General features: G+C 43.4%; 1 protein-coding gene across 5 annotated transcripts in view; it reads right to left on the reverse strand.

Annotated features, from left to right (window-relative positions):
• The window catches only part of LOC101943495 (protoheme IX farnesyltransferase, mitochondrial), a 159,919-nt gene that overhangs the window by 62,093 nt on the left and 72,191 nt on the right, over positions 1–25,635 (reverse strand). The gene's annotated exons all lie outside the window — the stretch shown is intronic.

A 25,635-nucleotide genomic window follows, 5' to 3' on the forward strand; every position in this document is an offset into this window, starting at 1 on the left:
CCATTTTGTTGCTCTCTCACCCAGTTTGGTGAGATTCCTTTGTAACTTCACATTGAGGTTTGGACTTAACTATCTTGAGTAATATTGTATAATCTGCAAATTTTGCCACCTTACACCTTACCCCTTTTTCTAGGGGTAATACGAATATGTTGAACAGCACTGGTCCCAGTACAGATCCTTGGGGGATCCTGTCATTTGCCTCTCTCCACTGTGAAAACCGGCCATTTATTCCCACCCTATCTTTTAACCCATTACTGATCCATGAGAGGATCTTCCCTGAGTCTTATCCCATGATAGTTTACTTCACTTAAGAGCCTTTGGGGAGGGACATTGTCAAAGGCTTTCTGAAAGCCCAAGTACTCTATATCCTCTGGATCACCCATGTCTACATGTTTGTTGACACACTCAAAAAATTCTAATAGATTGGTGGGAAATGTTTTCCCTTTACAAAAGCCGTGTTGACTCTTCCCCAACATATGTTCATCTATGTGTCTGACAATTCTGTTCTTTACTATAGTTTCAACCAATTTGCCTGGTACTGAAGTTAGCCTTACCAGCCTGTAACTACCACCATCACCTCTGGAACCATTTTAAAAAAAGACGGTTACTTACCTTTGTAACTGTTGTTCTTCGAGATGTGTTGCTCATATCCATTCCAATTAGGTGTGCGCACGCCACGTGCACGATCGGAGAATTTTCTACCCTAGCAACACCCAGTGGGTCGGCTGTGGAGCCCCCTGGAGTGGCGCCTTCATGGCGCTGGATATATACCCCAGCCAACCCAGTGCCCCCTCAGTTCCTTCTTGCCGGCTACTCCGACAGTGGGGAAGGGGGGCGGGTTTGGAATGGATATGAGCAACACATCTCGAAGAACAACAGTTACAAAGGTGAGTAACCGTCTTTTTTTCTTCGAGTGCTTGCTCATATCAATTCCAATTAGGTGACTCCCAAGCCTTACCTAGGTGGTGGGGTCGGAGTGAGACATCGCTGTGTGCAAAACCGCTGATCCGAATGCAGCATCGTCTCTGGATTGCTGTACCAGCGCATAGTGAGCGGCGAATGTGTGGACTGACGACCAAACTGCAGCTCTACAAATGTCCTAGATCGGGACTTGAGCCAGGAAGGCAGTCGAGGAGGCCTGGGCCCTCGTGGAGTGAGCGGTGAGGCGCGGCGTCGGGACACCGGCCAGGTCGTAGCAAGCACAAATACAGGACATGATCCAAGAGGACAGGCACTGTGAGGAGACCGGTGAGCCTTTCATCCGGTCGGCTACTGCAACGAAGAGTTGTGTCGTCTTCCTAAATGGCTTTGTACGGTCAATATAGAAAGCCAGGGCCCTGCGTACGTCCAAGGAATGCATACGCTGATCTTGACGAGTAGCGTGTGGCTTAGGATGGAAGACCGGGAGAAATATATCCTGGTTCACGTGAAAGGGGGAAACTACCTTGGGAAGATAGGCAGGGTGGGGGCGAAGCTGCACCTTGTCCTTATGGAACACAGTGTATGGAGGCTCAGACGTAAGCACCCTGAGTTCAGAAACACGTCTTGCTGAAGTGATGGCTACAAGGAAGGCTGCCTTCCACGATAGGTACAGGAGTGAACAGGTAGCCAATGGCTCGAACGGAGGCCCTGTGAGCTTTGAGAGAACCAGGTTGAGATCCCACATCGGAACGGGCTGGCGTTGCTGTGGGTACAGTCGGTCTAAGCCCTTGAGGAATCTAACGACCATTGGGTTAGAGAAGACCGAGGAATCGAGTTCTCCTGGGTGGAACGCCGAAATAGCGGCCAGGTGAACCTTGACCAAAGATATCGCCAAGCCCTGCTGTTTTAGGGATAGGAGATATTCAAGAATAAGAGGAATAGGCGCCTGCAAGGGGGGCGTGGCTCGTTGCTCGCACCAACAGGAGAACCGTTTCCACTTGGCTAAGTAAGTGGATTGTGTAGAAGGCTTTCTACTTCCCAGCAGAATCTGTTGGACGGACTGCAAGCATTGCTGCTCTGTCCGATTCAGCCATGGAGCATCCACGCTGTGAGGTGGAGCAATTGTAGGTCAGGGTGACATAGTCGACCGTGGTCCTGAGAGGGGAAGCGTGATCGGTGTTTGAACCGATAGCTCCGGAAGCGTGGTGTACCAGTGCTGCATTGGCCAAGTGACTAGAATCACCCGTGCCTGGTCTCTGCGTAGCTTGAGCAGTACCCTGTGGACCAGTGGAAATGGAGGGAAACCATAGAACAGGTGGTCCTTCCAGGTTAGAAGGAATGCGTCCGACAGGGAGCCCAGAGATGGCCCTTGCAGGGAGCAGAACGCGTGGCACTTCCTGTTGGCTCGAGATGCGAACAGGTCGACCTGGGGAAATCCCCACCTCTGGAAGACAGAATAGATGATGTCCGGGCGAATCGACCACTCGTGCGTCTGGAAGGACCTGCTGAGACGGTCCGCTAGCGTGTTCTGGACTCCAGGAAGGAACGATGCCGTGAGATGTATTGAGTGGGCGATGCAGAATTCCCACAGGCGAATGGCCTCTTGGCATAGAAGCGACGACCGGGCTCCTCCTTGCTTGTTGATGTAAAACATGGCTGTGGTGTTGTCGGTGAGGACTAACATGCAACGGCCCTGTAGGAGACTGAGAAATGCCTGACAGGCGAGGCTCACCGCCATCAGCTCTCGAACATTGATGTACAGGGCTAGTTGGGGTGCGGTCCACATTCCCTGGGTATGGTGCTCTCCAAGGTGAGCGCCCCAACCTAGAGATGAGGCGTCCGTGACCAGGTGCAGGGAGGGTTGAGGGGCGTGGAATGGCACTCCTGCGCAAACCGCCTTGTGGTCCAGCCACCAAGTGAGAGAGGCCAGGACCGAGGTTGGGATCGTGACCACCATGTTTAGGCTGTGTTGATGAGGGCGGTACACTGACAATACCCAGGCCTGCAGTGGATGAAATCGAAGTCTGGCGTGCCTGGTTACATAAGTGCAAGAGGCCATGTGACCCAATAGGGCAAGGCACGTCCTTATTGTGGTAATCGGAAAGGCCCTGAGCCCTCGAATGATGCTTGTGACGGTATGAAAGCGATTGTCTGGTAGAATAGCTCGGGCAAGTCTGGAGTCTAGGACTACCCCAATAAATTCTATCCTCTGGGTTGCCTCTAGAGTGGATTTCTCTTTGTTGAGTAGAATGCCCAACTCATGGAATGTTTGTACTATTATATGGACATGAGCTTGAACTTGCTTTCTGGTGCAGCCGCGTACCAGCCAGTTGTCTAAATACGGGAACACCTGTATCCCTTGTCGATGAAGGTATGCTACCACGACAGCCATACACTTTGTGAACACTCTCGGAGCCGCGGACAAACCGAAAGGAAGGACTGCAAATTGGTAGTGCACCTTGTTTACCACAAATCGAAGGAAGCGCCTGTGAGGGGGATAGATCGCTATATGAAAATATGCATCCTTCATGTCGAGGGCGGCGAACCAGTCTCCAGGATCCAAGGAAGGGATAATGGTCCCCAAGGAGACCACGCGGAACTTCAACTTTACTATGAATTTGTTGAGTCCGCATAAGTCTAAAATGGGTCGCGGACCCCCTTTTGACTTGGGGATCAGGAAGTAGCGGGAATAAACCCCCCTGCCCCTTAACTCTGGTGGCACCTCCTCTATGGCTCCCATAGATAGGAGGCCAAAAACCTCCTGTATAAGGAGATGCTCGTGAGAAGGGTCCCTGAAGAGGGATGGGGAGGAGGGAACGAAGAAAATTGGATAGCGTAACCCCGCTCCACCGTGCGAAGGACCGAACAGTCTGATGTTATGAGGGACCAAGCACGGTGGAAACGGGAGAGGCGATCCCGAAAGGAGGGAGATGGATCCTGGATAGTGGCTGGGGCGCCGTCCTCGACCGCACCTTCAAAAGTTTTGCCTAGGACCTGAAGGTGGTCTAGGCGGGCCCTGGTTCTGACCGGGTTGAGGGCCGGTCGACCTTCGCCTACCACCTCGTCCCCGCCTTCTGGCGAAGTCCTGTCTCGGACGAGGCGGGGGAGGGTAGAACCTTTGAGGCTGGGGCCTAAAGGGTCTGCGCTGGGACACACGCATCCCCAGGGAGCGCGTGATCGTTCTTGAGTCCTTGAGGCTCTGCAGCCGAGAGTCCGTCTTCTCTGAGAACAGCCCCTGGCCCTCGAAAGGTAAATCCTCTATGTGCTGTTCAAACCTCCTGCTGAAGAGGGACAGCTTTCGGATGAGAAGGAATTCAAAGCCAGCCTAGGTTGGCTTAACAGTTTTAGGAACCGCTTCAACCTCAAAAATGTGCAGACTACTGGTGAAGCTGCATCTGCCAATGAAGAAGCAGCAAAAGCCTATCCCGAACAATTAAAGAAAATCATAGAAGAAAAGGGCTATCTTCCGGAACAAGTTTTTAATGCTGATGAGACTGGGCTCTTCTGGAAAAAAATGTCCAACGGCAGTTACATTTCGAAATCAGAAAGACAAGCCCCTGGCTTCAAAGCAGCTAAAGACCACGTGACTATGTTGTTTTGTGGCAATGCGGCTGGGCATTTAATAAAGCCGGGCTTGCTCTACAGGGCTGTAAATCCCCGTGCCCTAAAAGGCAAGAACAAAAATCTCCTGCCTGTGTTCTGGCAATCAAATAAAAGGGCTTGGGTGAGGGCAGCATTATTTCTGGATTAGTTCTACAAGTGTTTCATTCCGGAGGTCAAGCGGTACCTCGAAGAGAAAGGACTTTAAAGTGTTGCTTATTGTAGACAATGCTCCTGGCCACCCTGCAGCACTCCGGTTTGCACATAATGACGTTGAAGTCGTCTTTCTCCCCCCCAATACCACCTCTATACTCCAACCTCTCAACCAAGGCGTGATTTGCTGTTTCAAGGCCACGTACACGAGGCTTACGTTCTCACGGATACGTAGTGCTATGGATGCTGATCCCAATCTTAATGTGATGGAGTGTTGGAAGTCCTTCAACATTGCCGATTGTATCACTTATATTAAACAGGCAATGGATGCAATCAGTCCTGAAAGAATCAATGCATGTTGGCGAAACCTATGGAAAGAATGTGTGAATGATTTTAAGGGTTTCCCAACCATTTACAAAGAAGTGAAACGCATTGTTCAGGTGGCCAGGCAAGTGGGTGGCAATGGCTTCGTCAACATCCTTGAGGAAGAAATTGAAGAATTAATTGAGAGCCATAGAGAAACATTGATTAACGAAGTGTTAGAGGAACTGATAAAATCGTCTACAGAAGACGAAGATGATGACGAGGAAGAGCCAGCAAGTTGGAATCTTCATAAATTTGCTGAAGTGTTCCAAGCAGTGAAACCCTTGAATGATTTAATTTCTGAATATGATTCCTCTATGGAACGAAGCCTCAAAATCACACGTAGTATTAAGGATGATTTGAGACCATATCAAGAAATGTTTGAGCAGCTCAAGAGACAACGACGACAGTTGCCGATCACCATGTTTTTCAAGGAAAAACAACCAGCAGCAGATGAGCCTACGCAAACAACTTCTCAAGCTGAACCAGAGCCAACCACTTCGTCTACGACTCGCTCTCCATCACCCAAGCTCTCAGTCACCTCCATCTCCTGGATCGACATCCAGCCCTGACGACCCCCTGTAATTACCCCCTATAATTAAAAATACAGTACTGTTAAATTATATTTTGCATATGTACTCTATTATATACTGTACATTACTGTATACATTATACATATTACTGTACAGGGTTGTATACACAAAACTATGTACAGTATACTGTACTTTATGGGCAATTTAAGGAATTTTCAAGGGTAATTTTGACTATACGCGATTTTCACCTTATGCGCTGACTTTAGAACCTAACCCCCGTGTAACTGTACTTAAAAAAATTACTGTTAGTTTTTGAGGATTTTGCTAGTTGCTCTTCAAATTCTTTTGGGCCTGCCTAATTATACTTTTATACTTGGCTTGCCAGAGTTTATGTTCCTTTCTACTTTTCTCAGTAGGATTTGACTTCCCATTTTTAAAAGATGTCTTTTTGTCTCTAACACATCTTTTATTCTGTTGTTTAGCCATGGTAGCATTTTTTTGGTCCTCTTACTGTTTTTTTTTTATTTGGGGTATACATTTAGTTTGAGCCTCAATTATGGTGTTTTTAATACGTTTCCATGCAGCTTGCAGGAATTTCACTCTTGTGACTGTTCCTTTTATTTCCATTTAACTAGCTCTCTCATATTTGTGGTGTTCCCTGTTTTGAAGTTAAATGCTACTCTGACAACTGGCCCCTTTTCTTTAATTAGCCTCCATGCTTCAGGGTGCTCAGCAGGCCAGCATTTCCCTGCTAATGTCTCCTGGTGTCTGCCCTGCTATGCATGAAGAGGCAGCATTTAAGGTGGCCCTCTTCTCCTAGCTCATCCCCAGCTGGCTGGGGGAAAGGGCCCCACCTTCTCTGTAAGCCCTCTGGCCCAGGGCTCTTAAAGAAACAGTAGCAGGATTGAGTCCCAAATACTTCTTACTCTCAGGACTGCTTCCTCTCTCCCAGTGTCTCCCAGGCCCTTGTATAAATAATCAGACCATTTCAAAAGGGCTGTGACACAGTGAGATATTAGGCACAACTACTTTAAGAGGTAGACTACCATGTCACAGGTCACAAGCACGATTTAAAAAAGGTATTTGAAAGTGCATTAATTGGGGAACCAAAGCAAAACAAAACTGGCCTGATGGCATCGCAAGGGGTAGGTGGGCTCCAAATTAACTAATTTTGGCTAATTTTTAGAAATTACCTTTTTACTTTAAATTTCCTGATTTTGCCATGTATTTAAAAGGAAATTTGCGTTTCTAGTTTTCTGTACTGCAGCAAACTCTCAAGATGCCAACTTCTTGCATGGAATGTTTTTTAAATTTTATTTCATTATTTTTAAAGATTTCTATTGTTTTGTCTTTTAGTGATTTACCCCACATTGTTATTAGGTATGATGATTAGAGTATCTTTTACAATGAGTACATTATGCTTGCACTTTACTATCATGGTAAACAAGATCAAAGCTAACGTTATTAGTTAACCTGCTTGTTTCCTTTCCATCACTTTTCTATGAAATGTCAATGAGTAATTAAACAAATCATAAAGGTATTTTTAGTCACAGCTGTGATTAAAAATAAAAGTTAAGGATGGGATTTTCCAAAGCATTCAGGCACTGCTCTTCTCACTGAAGTCAATGGCAATTTGATTTTAATGAGAGCAGAATCAGGCCAGTGCAGAACACTTTTGAAAGTCTCTTCTTAAGAAAATCCCACCTTAATTGTATAAAAAATGGAAGGCTTTCGAGATTGTTGGCTCGGAGAACGTGCATTTGGATATCAGAAAGGGAACTCTGCACCTGTTTGTCTTCAAGATATGAAAATAAAGCAAGGTAAATATTTTAAGGATTAGAAATAGCTTTTATAAAACTGTGGAAGTAGCTGAAAACCCCCTGGCCCTGCAGTTCCCCATGCTAGCTACAGATCTGCTTTAATATTTTCCATTTCAAACAAGGGTCTAATTAAGAACAAGACCAATGCAAGCCTAAACAACATTCCATTACTAACTCATAGGAAGGTAGGGCTTCTGCATTTTAGCTAAAAAGCAAAGCTGTCACATCCTGGACAGAACTGGAGACAGATGTGTCAGGAAAATGAGCTGCCAGAATTTTTTTTTTTAATTTTTATTTTTATAAAGCCTCCACTCAAGCCATATCCCCTTGTTACATAGTGTTCAGAATACTCTTTTTTGTCTCTAGTGGAGAAGGGGAGGTAATTGCTAAGAAGGTGTTGGTATCTGTCACTTTAGAAGGAAATATTTTCAATATAGAACACCTAAAAATCCAGACTTCAATTAACACTTTATCTGTCCTGGAAGATTAATAGTATTCATTGTGGTCTCAGCTTTTAAAAATTCAAGAAATAACAACTGGTTACTACTCTGCCAACAGTTTATAACATCAGAAACAATGTAGGTGTATGTAATAATCCTTATACATCCGCAGGCCGGATAGCTGAAATGTTCTATAAAAAGTACCTTTGTTTCTTCTATTGTAACTAACATTTAAAGACAGCTAGGTGATATTATGGAACATGCCCATTTCCCAAAGGGAGAAGAGGGAACACATTCTTTCCTCTTGTACTAAACAGGGGCCTGCTGTTCTGCCCTCCACCTGGATTGTTACTTAGAAGGTGTACGCTACGTACTTTGATTGCTTGGGTCAGTAAGCTCTGGAGAAAACGACACCCCAAACACATTCAAATTACATCAAAAGGAGAAACACCGGGTACTCAAATAACCCAAACATTCCATTTTAACTGTTGCCTGGCTTTCTTTGAATAATACGGTTGACTTCACAAGACCATGTATGCGTACACTCTATATTTATATTTGTTTTCATTTGAACCAAAACGCTTCAGCAAGATTGACCAACAAGACAAACATGATCATTAGACTCCTGGGGTTTGATAGCCACTGCATTTACACTTTTGCCAAGCAATACCCTTTCATGAAATCAGAACCACCACCACATTACAAGGAGCTTGAAGAGTACATGATTATGTCAACACTTAGAAGTGTCAAAGTGACATAGCTTGAATTCAACAACGCCCTCATTACTAATGCGCTGTCTTCTGTTCTTGTCACAATGATAAAGGCTTGACACTGACAGCAGAATAACAGATGCAGCCTGAAACACAAAGCATATGACTGACGAAGCACAGACCAAGCAGTTACTGTTACTGCAGGTGTGGATACGCTTGTGGCATTCACCTAGGCGAAGACAGTGAGTGGGTAGTGAAAAGACTCTGTGTTAGAGTGAGATTGTGTGTGTGTATGGGAATAACCGAGGGATTAATTAAAACAGAAAAAACAGGGAAGGGTCAGACTCTGACCTAGATGTGCAAATAGCTTCTAAGGAAGTAAGTGTGCACATGCAGCAATTATACTGTTCCTACAAGTAACATTTCCTTTCTTCTCTCCCTTGTTCTTAACAAATGATATGTACTAGACACAAACATGTGCCACAATGAAACTTTCCTCCTCTTGATACTTTCAGACTGCAGTATGTCAGAGACCTGCACTGAAGGGCACTAAACCCTTTGCTTCTTCAGCAAATAGGAGAGAGCCTCCCACAGGCTCAGGGGAACATTGAAAACCTACTCTTCAGGTCTAAATTTATATTTGATTAAATACAGATAATTTTAAAATAAAAGTTAAAAATCAGATACTTCTTGTATAAACTGCTGAAATCTGAAAACCATTGAGGCTATCAACCACCTTTTTAGAGCAGCATTGGAACTCCTATTTATTTTGATTTAAAAAAATAAAGACATATATCCACAAGCAACCCCCATGCACCTCAGTCTTCCCCAAACACTCATTCAAAAAGATGGCCATTGCACTGTGTAGTGAAACTCAACTATTTGGGCTTCTAGGACAAGTGGGAATGAATTCCAAAGCCCTCACACTGATTGTCCTGCCAGCAGCTTTCTTCCTTATGAATCAACAGACTTAGTTTGAGTGCCTCTGTCAGTTGCAACATTGGCTAGATGATATAGTGAGAGAGTATGTCTTTCAGGTGGGCAGGTCCCAGGCCATTTAGGGCCTTGTAGGTTAACACAGAGGTTCTCAAACTATGGTCCGCGGACCACCAGTGGTCCGCGAGCTCCATGCAGGTGGTCTGCGCATAGTTCCTTGTAAGTGGAGCTGCGCATGCCTTCCCACCCCGTAAGCTGAGCTGCGCATGCCTTCCAGCCCGGTGGCTGCCGTGGCTGGGGAGAGACCCCACCCCCTCCTTCCCAACCGCAGCTACCTATTGTATGTATTGGGCATCACTGTCACGTGGAAAGTACTGACTACCAGAATCTAGTCCTTTTTCAAAAAATGTAACAGTTGTCAGTCCAGTAAGTAGGATAGTAGTCAACCCCCAGACATGGATTTGTGGTTGAAAACGGGACATGTGTAAAAGAAAACAACAACAAATAATCAAACCAGTGACGGTGAGATCAGTGAAAAGTTCAAAATCGAACATGAGAGTACTGCAAAGGAAATTTTGAGTGCAGACCCGTGTTTACCAGGAACCAGTACGAGTATCGGTAATAAAAATACACTGAAATGCTGAAAACTGGTAAGACAGTACCATTCAAGCTATATTAATGTAGGCTTCGCATGGACTGGTGAACAAGAGGAACCAAGGCCACAATGTGTGTTATGCTACGCAGTGCTGGCTAATGAAAGCTTGAAGCCTGCAAATCTCTGGCGTCATTTGGAGACAAATCACGTTGCTTTCAAAGATAAACCTCCTGAATTTTTTCAGTGCAAACTGAATGAGTTGAAACAAAGGAAAGTAACAATGTTTGCTCATGCAACAGTAAGTTTAAAGGCCCTGGAAGCTTCATTTCGTACAAGCTTTCAAATCGCCAAAGCGGGGAAGCCTCACACTATTGGGGAAGAAATTATTGCGCCTGCAGCTAAAAAACGTGCGTTTATAATGTGTGGGGAGAAGACGGCAAAGCAGTTAGATTGTGTGCCTCTTTCAAATGACACTGTGTCACGAAGAAGTCAAGATATGGCAGCTAATGTTAAAGACATTCTCGTGAAATATGTGAACAGTAGGTATTTTGCATTGTAATTGGATGAGACGACTGATATTGCTGACGTTGCAAATCTTCTTGCATACATCAGGTATGGATGGGAAGGGAAAGTACTGGAAGATAATTTGTTTTATCGTTCAGTGCCAAGAAGAACCACTGCCAAACAACTTTTCCAGTTACTAAATGAGTTTGTGAAGGAACGCAGTATTGATTGACAACGTTGTGTTGGAGTATGTACTGACAGTGCACAAGCAATGACGGGAAGACATGGTGGGGTAATGGCTCATATCTACGACGTGGCACCTACTGCCACATGGGTGCTCTGTAGCATTCATCGAGAGGCACTAGCTGCCAAGAAAATGCCAATGGAAATGAAGGGTGTTTGGGACTCTGCTGTGAAAACTGTTAATTTCATAAAAGCTAGACCTATGAATTCTCAAATTTTTAGTGTACTGTGCAATGAAATAGGTAGTGCTCATGTACAACTTCTTCTTCATACAGAAGTACCATGGTTGTCAAGAGGCAAAGGACTTACTCGTTTGTTTGAGCTACATTCAGAAGTACAGCTATTTCTAACAGACCATCCATTCCAATTCACAAGCTGTTTTGAAGATTAATCCTGGCTCTCACGATTGGCTTACCTCTCCGATATATTCACACACCTAAATGAGTTGAACGCTGGGCTGCAGAGAGTTTCAGTGACTATATTGGATGTGTGAGACAAAATCGGTACAATGATCAAGAAACTTGACTTGTTTGCTAGTCACGTAAAAAAGGATGATTTCAGCTTATTCCCAACATTGGAAGGTTTTCTGTCTGACAATGAACTGGTTCTTGACAAAAAAATAAAAAATGACATAGAAGAACATCTTGTTGCTCTTAAGCAACAGTTTGAAGGCTACTTTCCAGTAGAAGCTGAACCAAACAACTGGATACGTAATCCTTTTGGAATTTAAATCAGTAAGCTGCCCTCTGGTTTGTCCAATGCGGCACAAGAGTGCTTGTTGGGGCTTTCTTGTGACGAAACATTATGGTCAGAATTTAAAAGACAATCCCTAATTGAGTTTTGGATTCAAAGAACTAGAGAGTACCCAGAACTTGCAGACAAAGCAGTGCATTTTCTGATGCCATTTGTTACTACGTACCTGTGCGAGACAGGATTTTCATCACTTACCGCCTCAAGTCCAATTATAGAAGCAGGATGAATGCTGAACCTGACCTAAGGCTAAAGCTCACAAACATTACACCCAACTTCCCTGAACTTTGCTCACAAAAACAGGCACATCCACTGCATTAGAAAGGTAAGACTATGGATATTAAAATACGAGTTGTGTGCTTTTATTTGTAGAACAAAAAAATGTTTATTATTATTAACTTTTTTTTATATAGCGCTTTTATCCAAAGCACTTTCCGATAGTTAGCTAACGGCACAAACAACATTTGGAAAGATCATTAAGTGGTCTGCCGAGACCCTCAGCAACTTTCAAGTGGTCCGCGAAAAAAAAGTTTGAGAACCACTGGGTTAACAGAAACACTTTAAACTCCACATATCAACAGGGAGCCAGGGCAAATCACAGAGCCCTGGTATGTTTTCATTGTGAAATATTCTGCTCAATAACACAGCAGCTGCATTCTGCACTAGCTTGTTTCTAAATGGATTTAAGATATAGCCACATATGGGGCTCATTCCTGCAAGTTGCTAAGCACCTAGGATCCTGCAAAGCATATAAGCACATGCTCAACTTTGCGCATGAGTAATCCCATTGATGGCAATGGGGTTACTCAAATGATTCAGTAAAACACGTTTAACAGGAACAGAGTGCCCAGAACCTTACAGGATCCAGTCTCTTGAGTGCATTGCAGCAGTTTAATCTTGAGGCTGATAGAAGCACGTGTAATGCACACACCTCCTGGGTGGTGTTCTGTCCCATGTAGTGGCACTGAGACCACTTAGAGAGAGAGATTAATGAGTTTGCTCTACAGCTTTAGCTAAGAGCCAGTTGGTTTTTAGCTCATGCGGTAGAGGCTCATGCACTAAGCTCCAGAGGTCCCAGGTTTGATCCCGCCCGCCGACGACCAGGGTTTGTCGGCGTTACACATGCACCATAGTAGCAAGTTCACACCCAAAAGGAAAAGATGCAACTTCCTGTGACTGTGGCTTTGACTCTGCCCCTTCCAACCCACTGGATGAAGCAGCTATGCTGGTGCATCAGACAACGTATCTTGGGAACCAGAGCAGCAGGGCAAATGGGAAGGAGACTATGGGTGGGAATGCTCCACAGGCAACCCAACATGCTGCCCTTTACTTAGGGCAGATTTGTCATCTCACACTCTAGCCCTATAAAAACAAGGTAAAGCACAACAGAGCAGCACACACATCTCTACACACTGTGAAGTGTTCCCCTTGCATATCTAGAAAAATGGTGTGGTCCTTTTATGTTTTTAAAAAGACTTTTTTTTTTTTGCCCATACCCACAAGAAATCAATCTCCTGGGTTTGGATCTGCCTGAAACCACATACCTGCTTCCCTCCCATACTGTGTTTGTTTTGTTTTAGACGGGGGATGCGAAGGATGGGTATTGTACGTATTTAGCAGGATCATTTCTACATTCTTACAACTATTTATATTATACTGTTGGAATGGTAGTATATTTTTTAGGGACAATTATCAAGAGTTCAATAAAATCACATTTATAACTTACTATAATGCACTTTGAATTACTTCGCAAAGTCATTTTCTCAAAGAGATTTCCTTGTAAATTATGTTTGTCAGGAGGCATGCTCTGATATTTATATGTGAAATTTAGAATTTAAAAACACAACCAAACCCTCAAACAATTATCTCTATGCTGAAGATAAGGAATTGCACTTAGTCAATATCTAGCTTAAATTACTATATGTGCCATAACAATGTATTAGGCCAGATCCTTCGGGTGTGGCGCAACTGCCAGTAAAATCTGACCCTAAAGATGGCTTCCCTTACCCAGAAATCCTCTGGTGAAGAAAAGTCAACACTAGTGGAAGAGCCCCCACATTCCCTCACCTCCTTCTTGCTGCTTGCAGAGCAAGGAAAGAGGTGCATGAGTGGGCAATACTGTGCTATGCTGATACTCAGCTATGCTTTCAGACTTTTGTGGCCACTGCTGCCTGATATAAATATATGGCAGCCTTGAGGCTGCTCTTGCATGGCACAGGGTACCCCGTTACAGGACAGCAATTGGAGCAGGCGAAGAGGAGTGCAAAGTTGGGCTTTAAGACATCTTTGCACATACCTCCTGACATCCACTTGGTGCAGTTTATCTGCACAACAGTACCTAGCCCATTATTGTTACTCCGCTATCACCTGAAGTGATAAAAAGTTATTAAGAGCAGCAACCCATTACACTCCACTTCCTACCAGGCACTTTCATATGAACCAGCATAAGTCAATTATTCCCTTGCATTAGATTCAAATGTGTTCTTACTACAGCTACTCATGGTTGATACCTTTTGCTGCCTTATTATTTATTTGGTGCTATTTATTTGTTACAAGGAAAACAAATGTGGGGCTTTGTGCAGAATAGCAGGTATGCCTGCTTATGGATATTTAAAGATTATTTTAATTTCACATGCCTGATCATGCTAATGTAATACCTAATCTACACATTTGGACAAACACTTTTTGATTTTGCAAGTATGCTTAGCTGTCGTTATTGACAGCTGTACAAAATTGATTTGCTTCAGTGACTATTTGCTGTGAACTCCACTGAGAAAGAAAGAAAGAAAAAAAAAAAGTTCCCCATTTTAGCCTCTTCACTACATCCATGTAATTTACCATAGGCTACTGCAATGCTTTATCTGCTGTGCAACAACATGCTAACTGTACAAAATCAGGTAATGAAAAACAAGGTGCCCCCTTAGAGAATATTGTAATCCAGCCAATAAAAAGGCAAATTATAGACCAGGGTGTAAAATGACACTGGCATTTATTAATATTTAATGCCTCACAAAAGCATACAACGGAAATATGGTCCAACAGTTCTTGGGCTGCATGCATCAGACAAAGCAAACTTGATTTACAAGTGACACTACCCCTTAAAAATAATACTAAAAGCAGGTTGCGAGGACTCTTCCTTTAAAATATTTAACTGATTTCATTATGAGAGTCATAAATCACATCTTTAACATATGGCAAATTTGGGGAAACTATAATCTACAAGAAGAGTAGACTGGACAGTAACTGCGGGTCTTCGAGTTGTGTGTCCTTATGGGTTCTCCACTTCAGGTGCACATGTGACTCCCTTGATGGGAGATTTTCCATTAGTAGTGTCCCATTTTGCCTGCACATGCGTCCTACACATCTTTGTGTCATGCACTCAGGCTATACTGGACAGAGTGGCGAACCACCCTCAGTTCCTTCTCTACCCAAACATCTCACGGAGAACACTCTAAAGCCAAGGGGGAGGAGGGCAGGTAGTGAAGCACCCATGGGGGACACATTTCAAAGAACCAGTTACTTCACAGCAGGATGAGTAACCTCTTCTTCTTCTTAGTGTCCCTATGGGTGCTCCACTTCAAGTGACTCCTAAACTGTATCCTTGTAGGGAGGGAGGAGCTTCAGAATCGAGTCCAGAAGTGAAAATAGAACAGCACTACCAACTACCGCATCAGATCTAGAGGCATGGATCAAGGGAAAGTGCTTAGAAAATTTATGTACTCAAGCCCATGTAGCAGCTTTACATATGTCAAATACTGGAACGTTTTTGAGTAATACCATGGATGTTGTTTGTGACTTGGTAGAATTTGCTCCACTCTGTAGGGGGAGTTGAGCACTGGCTGCATCGTAATAAGCAACAATACACTCAGAGATCCATCTTGACAGCCTCTGGGTAGACATTGCGGATCCCTTAGATCTATCTGCGATGGAAACAAATAATCTATGTGACCTCAGAAATTGCTTGGTCCTATGTAGACAGAAGGCCAACACCCATCTGACATCTAAGGTATGTATGAAGCCTTCCTGCTGAGACTTCTGTTTTTTTTTGGTTTGGTTGGTTTTTTTGAGGGGGAGGGGAAGGGGAAGGAAAAGATGAATGGACTGGTTAAGATGAAAGTCCGATAATACCTTAGGTAAGAATTTTGGGTGACAGGATAATACAGCATCCAAGTGAACTTTGACCATGGTAGAGCAGATAGACTCTAGCCTTGCAAACCATTGAGGAGCCATGCCCTGAGGCAGAGGACTTCTGGGTTGGGATGAAGTAAAACTACCTGCTTCTTGAGAGAGGACATGAGGAATGATCAGAAGTTTGATTGCTGGGCAGATGGACAGGTGAAGCAGGTAAGGATACCAAGCTTGTCTTGGCCAAGTTTGAACTATAAGAATAACCCTGACTTTGTCCTGTCTGATCCTGTTCCTCTCTCTCAGTTTTAAGAATATTGTGGGAAACACATAGAATAGGCTCTTCATCTCAAGTGGGAGAAAGGTATCTCTCTTATTGTTCATAGAGATGCCAATAAAGTCCACCTCTGGAAGTCCCCAATTTTTGAATATACCATGGAGGGTTTTTGAGAGTCCAATTCCCATTCATAGTCCGGGGAGAAATGCCTACTGAGAGCATTGGCTGTGATGTTCTGAATGGCGGGGAGGTAGAGAGCAGAAATATGAACATGACGGATTATACACCAGTTCCAAAATTTCATTGCTTCAGCACATAAAGAGGGGGCTCTTGCCCCTCCTTGCTAATTGACAAAAAACATGCAAGCCACATTGTCCGTCATGATCCTGATTGATTTGCCTTTGATGAGGAGAAGGCAGGCATTCCTGACTGTCCTGACTTCCAACAGGTTGATGTGGAGACCGGTTTTCTAAGACAACCATCTGCCCAGGACTGTGTGATTATTGAGATAAGCTTCCCATCCCAACAGAGATGCATCTGTCGTCACGGTGATCGTTGGAGTTGGACGAAGGAAAGGAATGCCTATACCAACATTGTGCTGATCTTTCCCCCAGTCTAGAGAATCTTTCATGTGATGGGGAACTGAGACTTGTTTGTCTAAGCTGTGCTTGTTCAGTAAATAGGTCATTCTGAGTCAGCCCTGGAAGTAACGAAGGCATAGCCTTGCATGATTGGTAACAAAGATGTAAGCTACCATGTGGTCCAGGAATTGTAGACAGTTCTTTACTGAGGTTTAAGGAATCTCTTGAATGGTCCTGACTAGATTTGATAACATTATGAATCTGTGCATGGGAATCTAGGCCCTGGCTCTCAACGAATCCAAGGACACCCCTATGAACTTTATTTTCTGTACAGGGGTTAACGTAATTTTTTTTTACATTGAGTTGAAGACCCAATTCCAGGAATACAGGAAGGCCCTTCTGAGTGGATGACAGGACTGCTTTGTAAGATCAACCCTTGAGTAGTCAGTCATCGAGGTATGGGAACATCAAAATTGCCTCTTGACAAAGGTTCGTGGCCACCACCGCTAGGATGTTTGAAAACTCCTTTGGAGCCAAGGAAAGCTTGAAGGGAAGTACCCTGTGTTAATTAATCATAACATCACACAATATATGAATAATAAACTAAAATTATTGGCCACATTTCTCCCCTATTATTTCACTATTAAGTGATAAGATAATAAGTGCCCTGTCACATACATATTACATGACACTATACAGCAACGATTAATACAGTAATACACAGAAAACATAACTGATATTATATTTAAAATTTTATATGTAACAACTTTATATGCATGCCATTATTTTATACTTACTATGGATTAGGGTTTTTTTTTTTTTTTTTTTTTGAGAGAGAGATTATTTTAAGTGGTAGCTTATTTTTTTTTTTTTTTTGCATTGTGGTACATAATTATAATTATATGGAGCGTTTGGAACTTGATGTGGGCTAATGTTATGCATGTTTTTATAAGATTTACATTTTTATATACTTTTCTATATTAGTTTAGCTGATGCTGGGCATGTGACAGGTATCAATGGTGGAGCTGTGCTTGATGGTACTGGCCTGGAGGGCTTATACTTGCCCTCTTTGTCCCATGTAGATGGTTCCGAGGCTTGGTCAGAGCTGTGTTTGCTTTTAGATGAGCTCCAAGACTTTCCAGTCCCACCGCTATCAAAGGAATCTTTCATCTCTACAGTATAGAGCTGAGAGGCCGAGGCTTCTGAGAGCATTGATCTAGTGGGGAATCAAGGTCTTTTAGGAGCAGGATACTTATGAAGGGAGCCAGAGCTCCTCTTCTTGGGACCTTCACTGAGGTCTTTAGAATCTTTCCTTTCCTGGGGGAGACCTAAGCCAAGCTGAAAAGAATGCTGTATCTGTCTAGAGACGGGTGTCTGGGGGGAGGGGGTCTCCTGACCTCTGTCTAAAGCAGGGCGAAATGAACCTTCCACCATCAGTAGCCTCAGCTTGATCTCCACCTTGTCCTAGATTTAAGGGCCAGGGAGAAGTTACATTCCTGGGGAACACGTGACTCTCCCAGGCAGCAGGCACACAGAGTGGCGGGTGCTAATCAGGATCCCGCCGCCGAAATACCGCTGCGGTTGCCGCCCCCCAAATTGTAGTGCCCTAGGCGACCGCCTAGGTCACCTAATGAGTTGCGCCGGCCCTGCCTGCGCAGTCCTACATAGCGTCACTGCGTGGCATGACAATGCATAGGAAGCATGCATAGGCCAAACAGACACTGCTAACAGGAAATCTCCGATCAAGGGCTTGAGAGGCGGATACACACCTGAAGTGGAGCTCCCATAGGGATGCTACTCAAAGAATAGATAGTTTATGAATGACCTACTCATGATATCTTAATTTTAACAATTTTCCTTGATTACTCAGATGTCTGCTAAAGCGTGATATATATTTTTGTATGGGTTTTCTCCATTAGTGCTATATTACAAGTGAACATTTTCACATCACTTTAGTCCATCATTTGCTGTTCTAAGCGTCAAAGGGTGTTTAGTTTTTTATAATCTGAAAAATGTTAAAGTTGAAATTGACACCATCATCAAAGGCATCTTGATATTTTATTTGGTCTCTAAGGAGTAACCTCAGTGAATCGTCACATCCTCACTTGTATCAGACTGAAAGAAAGATAAGGGTTTTTTATATCTTGATAATGGAGCATTTAAAGGAAAACTAGCAACTTCTCCCCTACAGAAAAGTTATACTGAATTTAACAGAAAGATAACTTTTCTATCATGCATTTTCTTTCTAATCTTTTTATAGACTATAATGGAAAGTTATCGCTGTACTATGTAATTGTATAAGATGGTTTAAAACAACTATCAAGTCTACAGGTTGAGAGTCAACTCAGTTGAACCCTATAACATTTCTATCGGATCATATAGACTTCATTCCTATTAAACTGTTTCCCACAAGTTTCTCTCTCCATCCAGCTATATTTTTTATGCACAAGGTAAGTCGTTTATCAAATGTGGTAACAGACTTCAATATACTACTAAAAATAAATTGAATTAACAGAGAGAGCAAAAATTTATTTAACCAAATAGCACGATATTTGAAGGGAAAGTCTAGAAGCCATCTTGTGTTTTCTTTTCTTAACTATGGCCTTGGCAACACTGGCAATTCACAGCGCTGCACTTGCTGCGCTCAGGGGTGTGAACCCCCCCCCCCCGAGCGCAGCGAGTGCAGCGCTGTAAAGCGCCAGTGTAATCAGCGCCTGCAGCGCTGCACGCTCCCTCGCAGCGCTGCAAGCTACTCCCCTCGGAGAGGTGGAGTACTTGCAGCGCTGCGAGAGAGCTCTCACAGCACTGGTGGCACGACTATACTCGCGCTTCACAGCAGCGCTGTGAATCCGCAAGTGTAGCCAAGGCCTATTCCCTGCATGTAGTGCCTGAACTAGCCATTAAACTGAATCAGCATAATATTATGCTCTCTTATCTAGTTAAAGGCTGGATGACAAAACTATACAGTCACAAGTCAAGTTACAAAGATACTTATATCTAATAAATAGGTCTCACCTTTTCTTCCCCTTCGTCAAGAAGAAAAGCGGCATGACAGCCTCACAATGACTCATTAGAAAGCACAAACATGTGAACCTGTTGTAGGGGCATCAAGTCATCAGTCTTTCGAAAGCCGTCAAGAAGTGTTTGTCATTCCAATACTGCTCGTATCTCCCAAACTCCAAGATAAAACTCCAAGATAATACCCCCATCAATCTCAGAAAGAGTTAAAAGAGGAGTCAAAAAATAAACAGTACCGAGTCATGTTACCAAGCAGGATTCCACATGCTATTAATTTCAACTTAGAAACCAGTTAAGACACCTAATCAGCCATTACCCTTCTGAAGGGTACAAATGCCCTATCCATTTGCTTAGAATAAATAAAAAATGATACTTTCAAATACTTTAGAAAATGTTTAAACAAACAAGGTAGGTTGGTTCTGACGTTCAGCAAGATGATAATTTTCATCACAAGCAGTGGTACAATTATGGAGCATGTTTCTGATCTGAAAATATGGTGAAGGCTCTCTCTTAGCATGATTTTTCATTGTGTTTAAATAGGTCATTTTCAATACAAAGGGGTGCAGTCAAAAGTATAACAAGATACAGCTGATACCTCTCATAGCCCCAGTGTAATCAGCTACATAGAAGGATATGGAAAATTGTGTTTTGTCTTCATTAAACTCAATAGCTGCTAGCACAGAATGGCTTCTTGCTTTTAACACGCTGTTGACCAAAACTGGACAAATCCAACATAAATAGAAAACATTTCCTGATATGTCAATGTGCAGGAAATGTAATGAACTGGGCTAGCTAATAAATATTTTGCATTAACTTGCACTTAAGCATACTACGATCAAGATTCTCAAAGTTCTTTGTGATTATGAAAGACTAACAGCCTCCCTTGTGCTATACGTAAATATTATTTCTCTATTCCAAATGCATAAATTGAGAAGCAGAGAAGTTAAGTGTCTTGGTCAGGGACATACAGCAAATCAGTAGCAGTGTTAGTAATGGATCCCTGAGCTCTAGTGACTAGTATTCTCTTCTAATCTACAAATCACACTTCCTCCCTATATGTTTCAGGGTCTGTACCAACAGCCTTGGTCAGACACAATGGTCTGTTTCATTTTTAAAGAGATTTCTTCAAGGCCGTAGACCATTCATTAATGCTTTTCAAAAACTGATATTTTGAAAAAATGTGACTCACGGGGTGGGAAATGTGAGGGCAGTTCCAACAATTTATTTATTGTTTATAAAAATCACCAGTCATTACAACAGCAGAATATGATACCCTCATATTTATTGGCTCTGTTGAGTCTCAGTATTGCCAAAATCAATGTTGTTGAATAACCATACTGTTAGGAAAGTGAAGCATGTGTAAATATTAGCCCACTTTAAAAAAATTATTCAGCTTATACTGTAAAAATATGCAATTTCATAATAAAGGCAAGAACTTTTAAAGATTCCCTTTGAGGGGGACATTTTGCATCCCTAATAGTGCCCCACCCCAGCTTCTTCCACTTTAAATGTGTTTTATAATCTTCTGCCCTGTGCCTCCACTATCATCAGCAACTTTCTAGATGAAAGGGGCCTGATGAGGCTTTCTTCTGAGTTGATAAACACTAGTTCTTAATCATCTGAAGGGAATGTGAAAAGCCTTGCACAATGCTCATATAAAAACAGTCAGTACATAAACAAACTGATTCAAACTTTTCACCTGAAACCTGGAGTTCATACAATGGTGTCATCACAAAATAGCTGTGGGTTTTCAGATCTCCTGGATATTGACATGCAAATAATACCGTTACAGATTCTTCTCCCAGGCACTGCAATTCCATGCCTTTTCAGTGCTCACCCTTATAAACCTGCCTGAACAGCTACCAGATTCTCAAATGTGCACCTCTATGGCACAGATTCCCTTCAGTGATAAAGAGTTTGCTCAGCAGTTTATATTTCAAATGCTTTCCTGATGGTATGGCTACTGGGGTCAGATTGCACCTAAATCTTAGTTAAACTGGATGGTTGGATAATTAATTACAACAATTACAACACGTAAAATCATCCAGAGCAACAAAGGAATAGACTGAGGTATGCCAGGCAAAGAGGGATCAAGCCAGTTTCTAGAGCTTGCTGAAGGATGACAATTTTGTCCCATGGCAACTTTCAAGGTTTAGAAATTGGTTTTTGTTCTGCGTTGCAGCAAACCTTTCAAACGTTTTTGCAAAAATGGAATTGTGTCAAAATGTCTGTTGGCATCTCGAAACCTCAGCTTTTAGATATGGGAAGTGGTGTTAGATATGGGAAGCGGTGTTAGATATGGGAAGCGGGTGTGTGATGTTCAAGTCCCTTTTCTGCCTGATTTGGAGCAGAGTGTTTCATCCCAGATCACTCTGAACTAGGGAGAGCAGAGACCTGAGCATGGGTGTCCCACATCCCAGATTAGTGTACTAACCACCAAGCTAAAGAGCATGAAGATCTCTCTCTGTCAAACCCCTCTCCCTCAACTTTTCTAATGAACATTTTGTTGAAACTGGAAGGTCTCTGCAAAGAGACAAGGTGGATGAGGTAATATCTTTCATTGGACCAACTTCTGTTGGTGAGAGAGACAACCTGGTCCAATAAAAGACATTATCTCACCCACCTTGTTTCTCTAATATCCTGGGATGGACACGGCTAAAACAACACTGCATACAGGCCTCTGCAAAACATTTTGCCTGTGACGAAACAGCACATTTTGATTAAATGAAAATGTTTAACACTGCAAGCAGCGAACTCTATCAGTTTCTTGGCCTGACCCTCTGCAGGGGAGGGGAAGGGAATGAGTCCTGTGGAACTCTAAGATGTTATCTTCTCCCAGGAGCTCCACAGCACTGAAGCTCTGCTCCTGCAGGTTTTACGAGCTCTATGGGAGCTGTGCCCTTCAGTCAGTGTAACCCCAGGGAGCAGACTTGAGACTTGGGCCAGGTCTGCGCTACGAAAGGTTTACTGATACAGCTACATTGGCAAAATCTGCTAGTGCAGACACCATTTACACTGGTTAAAAAGTGCTTTTACTCATAGAGCTTATTCTGGTTCCCACAGTGAAATAAGCTAAACTGGCAAAATAACATTTTTGCCTATATAATTTCATCTACACTAGGGCTTTTGCTAGTATAAAATGTTGCAAGATGTCAAACCCCATTACTTTACCATCAAAAATGTATAGTGTAAACCAGGCCTCAGTTAACTTGGCACATCAAGTAACCAGAATTCAGTAAATTAAGAGTTGCACTGCATTATCTCTGAGAGCATGTCTACACAGCGACCATCAGGAAAGTTAATCCAAATGAATGAAAGGTGTGAATTTAAAGTGCATTATATAAAGTGCATTAAATCCCTCTGTGATCCATTCACATTCACAAGTAACGTGGCCTTAGCTCTCTTTAGCTTAACTCATAGATAAATTTAGCTTAACTTTCTGCATAGAGAAGCCCTGAGACACACTGATAGGATAACTCTTAAATGCAATGCAATGAAAGAGAATTACAACAGCCAGTAATATTATTTATTTACACGGTAAAATTCATATAGCAAGCACGAAATAAAACTGGAATGTACAGAAAAGCACATGGTTAAAAATATACCAGGGTTTGTATGTGCTATTGAAAAGCTTGTGCTATAGAGAAAGATAAAGAATTAAACTTTGTAAACAGCCAGGCCTAGGAATCTTAGTGAGACTTCTGCCTTAGGAGCTGCCACTGAGCCCACCTATTTATTTAATGTGATTGCATTTTTTCATTGTTTTAAGACTCCTATACCACAAATTTTACAAGTCACTTAAACACTGCACACACTATGAAAATGATTTGCAAAACTACTGTGCTAGTCAATAAGTAAACGGTTGTTTTGGTAGTTGTCCAGTGTTCTTACCATTTGAATAAATCCACAAGCAAAATTTTATTGGAGAATCTACATAGAAGAACTGCTATATGTTCACAATTAAGAGAAAAAATATTGCAAAAAGAGGCATCCGCATTTAGCTGTTGGAATGATACAAATGCAAATCTCTCATGTTGTGCTCTCAGCAACGTGAAAGGAAAGAACAAAAAAGAACGAATTAGCAAAATAGTCTTGGTGTTAAGCACCAAACTGCAACTGAAATGTAGATAGGCGCCCAACTCCCTTAGGCTCCTTTGGAAGTCCCAGACTAAATGTGCATTTTGTACATTTTTAAAAGTTACGAATGATTAAATACATCCACTATACTAAAACACTCATAAATGAAAATAGATTTAGAGGGCTGATTGTATAGCGCATAAATACTTCATTTACACAAGCATATAGATTTACTGCATAAATATTTATAGTTAGGAGGTTTATTTTCCAAATCTGCACTGATTTTTTGTTGGCTTTAACCAGTGATATTTTTCCTGAATTTCCACAATTCCAGATGCTTTGCTCATACAGCCTTGATGGGGAACAGTTGTCCTTATTAGCAGACAAGCTGTTGACAACTCAGTCAAGCTTCTAAAAGCTGGCAGAGATCTAATCTGGCACCAAGATCTGATAACTCTAGAGAGGAGAGTCCTGGTGGCCTACAAACACACAAAGTCATAAGGAAATCTAGTCAAGCCCTGAATCTTTCCAAGATGTTCCACATCTCCTTCCAGAGAACTTAGCCCAATTACAAAGAGAAAACTTGCCTCATGCAATCACTCAGGAGACCAACATCATTCAGTTCCTTAACAGAGATAGACGTTTTATAAAGGGGAAGGAGAAATGTACTCTGCCCCAAATAGGGTTGCCAACTTTCTAATCGCACAAAACCAAACATTCTTGCCCCGCCTCTGCCCTGAGACCCCACCTCTGCCCCTCCCCTTCTCCAATGCACCGCCCCCACTCACTCCATCCCCCATTCCTCTGTTGTTCACGCTCTCCCCCACCCTCACTTACTTTCACCAAGTTGGGGCATGGGGTTGGGATGCGAAAGGGGTTGAGGGCTCTGGCGGGGGTGTGGGCTCTGGAGTGGGGTTGGGGATGAGGGACTTGGGGTGCAGGAAGGGGCTCCAGGCTGGGGCTGAGGGATTCTGAGTGCGGGAGGGGGCTCAGGGCTGGGGTGTGGGCTCAGGGCTGGGGCAGGGGGTTGTGGTGAGTATAGGGGTAAGGAGTGTGGGCTCTGGGAGGGAGTTAGAGTGCGGGAGGGGTTCTGACCTGGGACAGGGGGTTGGGGTGTGGGAGGGGGGTTGGGGTGCGGGCTCTGGCCGGGCGGCACTTACCTCAGGTGGCTCCTGGTCAGTGGCGCAGCAGGGCTAATGCAGGATCCCTGCCTGTCCTGACTCCGCGTGGCTCCCCGAAGTGGCCGGCATGTCTATGTCCTAGGCGGAGGGGCCAGGGTGCTCCTCACACTGCCTGTGCCTGGAGGCACCACCCCTGCAGCTTCCATTGGCCGCAGTTCCCAACAAATGGGAGCTGCAGAGCCAGTGCTCGAGGAGGGGGCAGTGCACGGAGCCCCCATGGCTGCTCTTGCGCCTAGGAGCCGGACATGCCGGTTGCTTCTGGGAACCGCGAGGAGCCAGGGCAGGCAGGGAGCCTGCCTTACCACCGCTGCAATGCCAACCAGACTTTTAGTGGAGCCGCCAGGGTCCCTTTCTGACCAGGCATTCCGGTCGAAAACCAGACACCTGGCAACCCTAGCCCCAAAGTAACCCAAAATTTACTGTCACTTAAAGGTAATCTGTAAAAGGATATTTTAAAAATCAGTGCTCGGTTTTCATTCTTTAAATTATATGAAGGAATCCTGAAAATCTGTTAGGCCTGGTCTACAAAACCACGGCACGTAAGAGCAGTAGCTATGCCAACCTAACTCCCTGTGCAGAAGGGACAGGTTGATGGGAGAATTCTTGAGCCAACTTTGCTACTGTCACTCAAGAGAGGTGGATCATAGAAAAAACCCTTTTGTTGCTGTAGGAAGTGTCTACACTATGGTGCTACAGCCCACAGTATGGGTCTTTGCTAGAAGAGGTTATTTTTTTTTATTGGGGGGGGGTCTCAGAGATGCTTCTTGTCATCACTCAGATCTTCACTGAAAGAAAGAGGGAGGAATCT

This window comes from Chrysemys picta, chromosome 12 (assembly GCF_011386835.1).
Source record: "Chrysemys picta bellii isolate R12L10 chromosome 12, ASM1138683v2, whole genome shotgun sequence".
NCBI lineage: Eukaryota > Metazoa > Chordata > Testudines > Emydidae > Chrysemys > Chrysemys picta.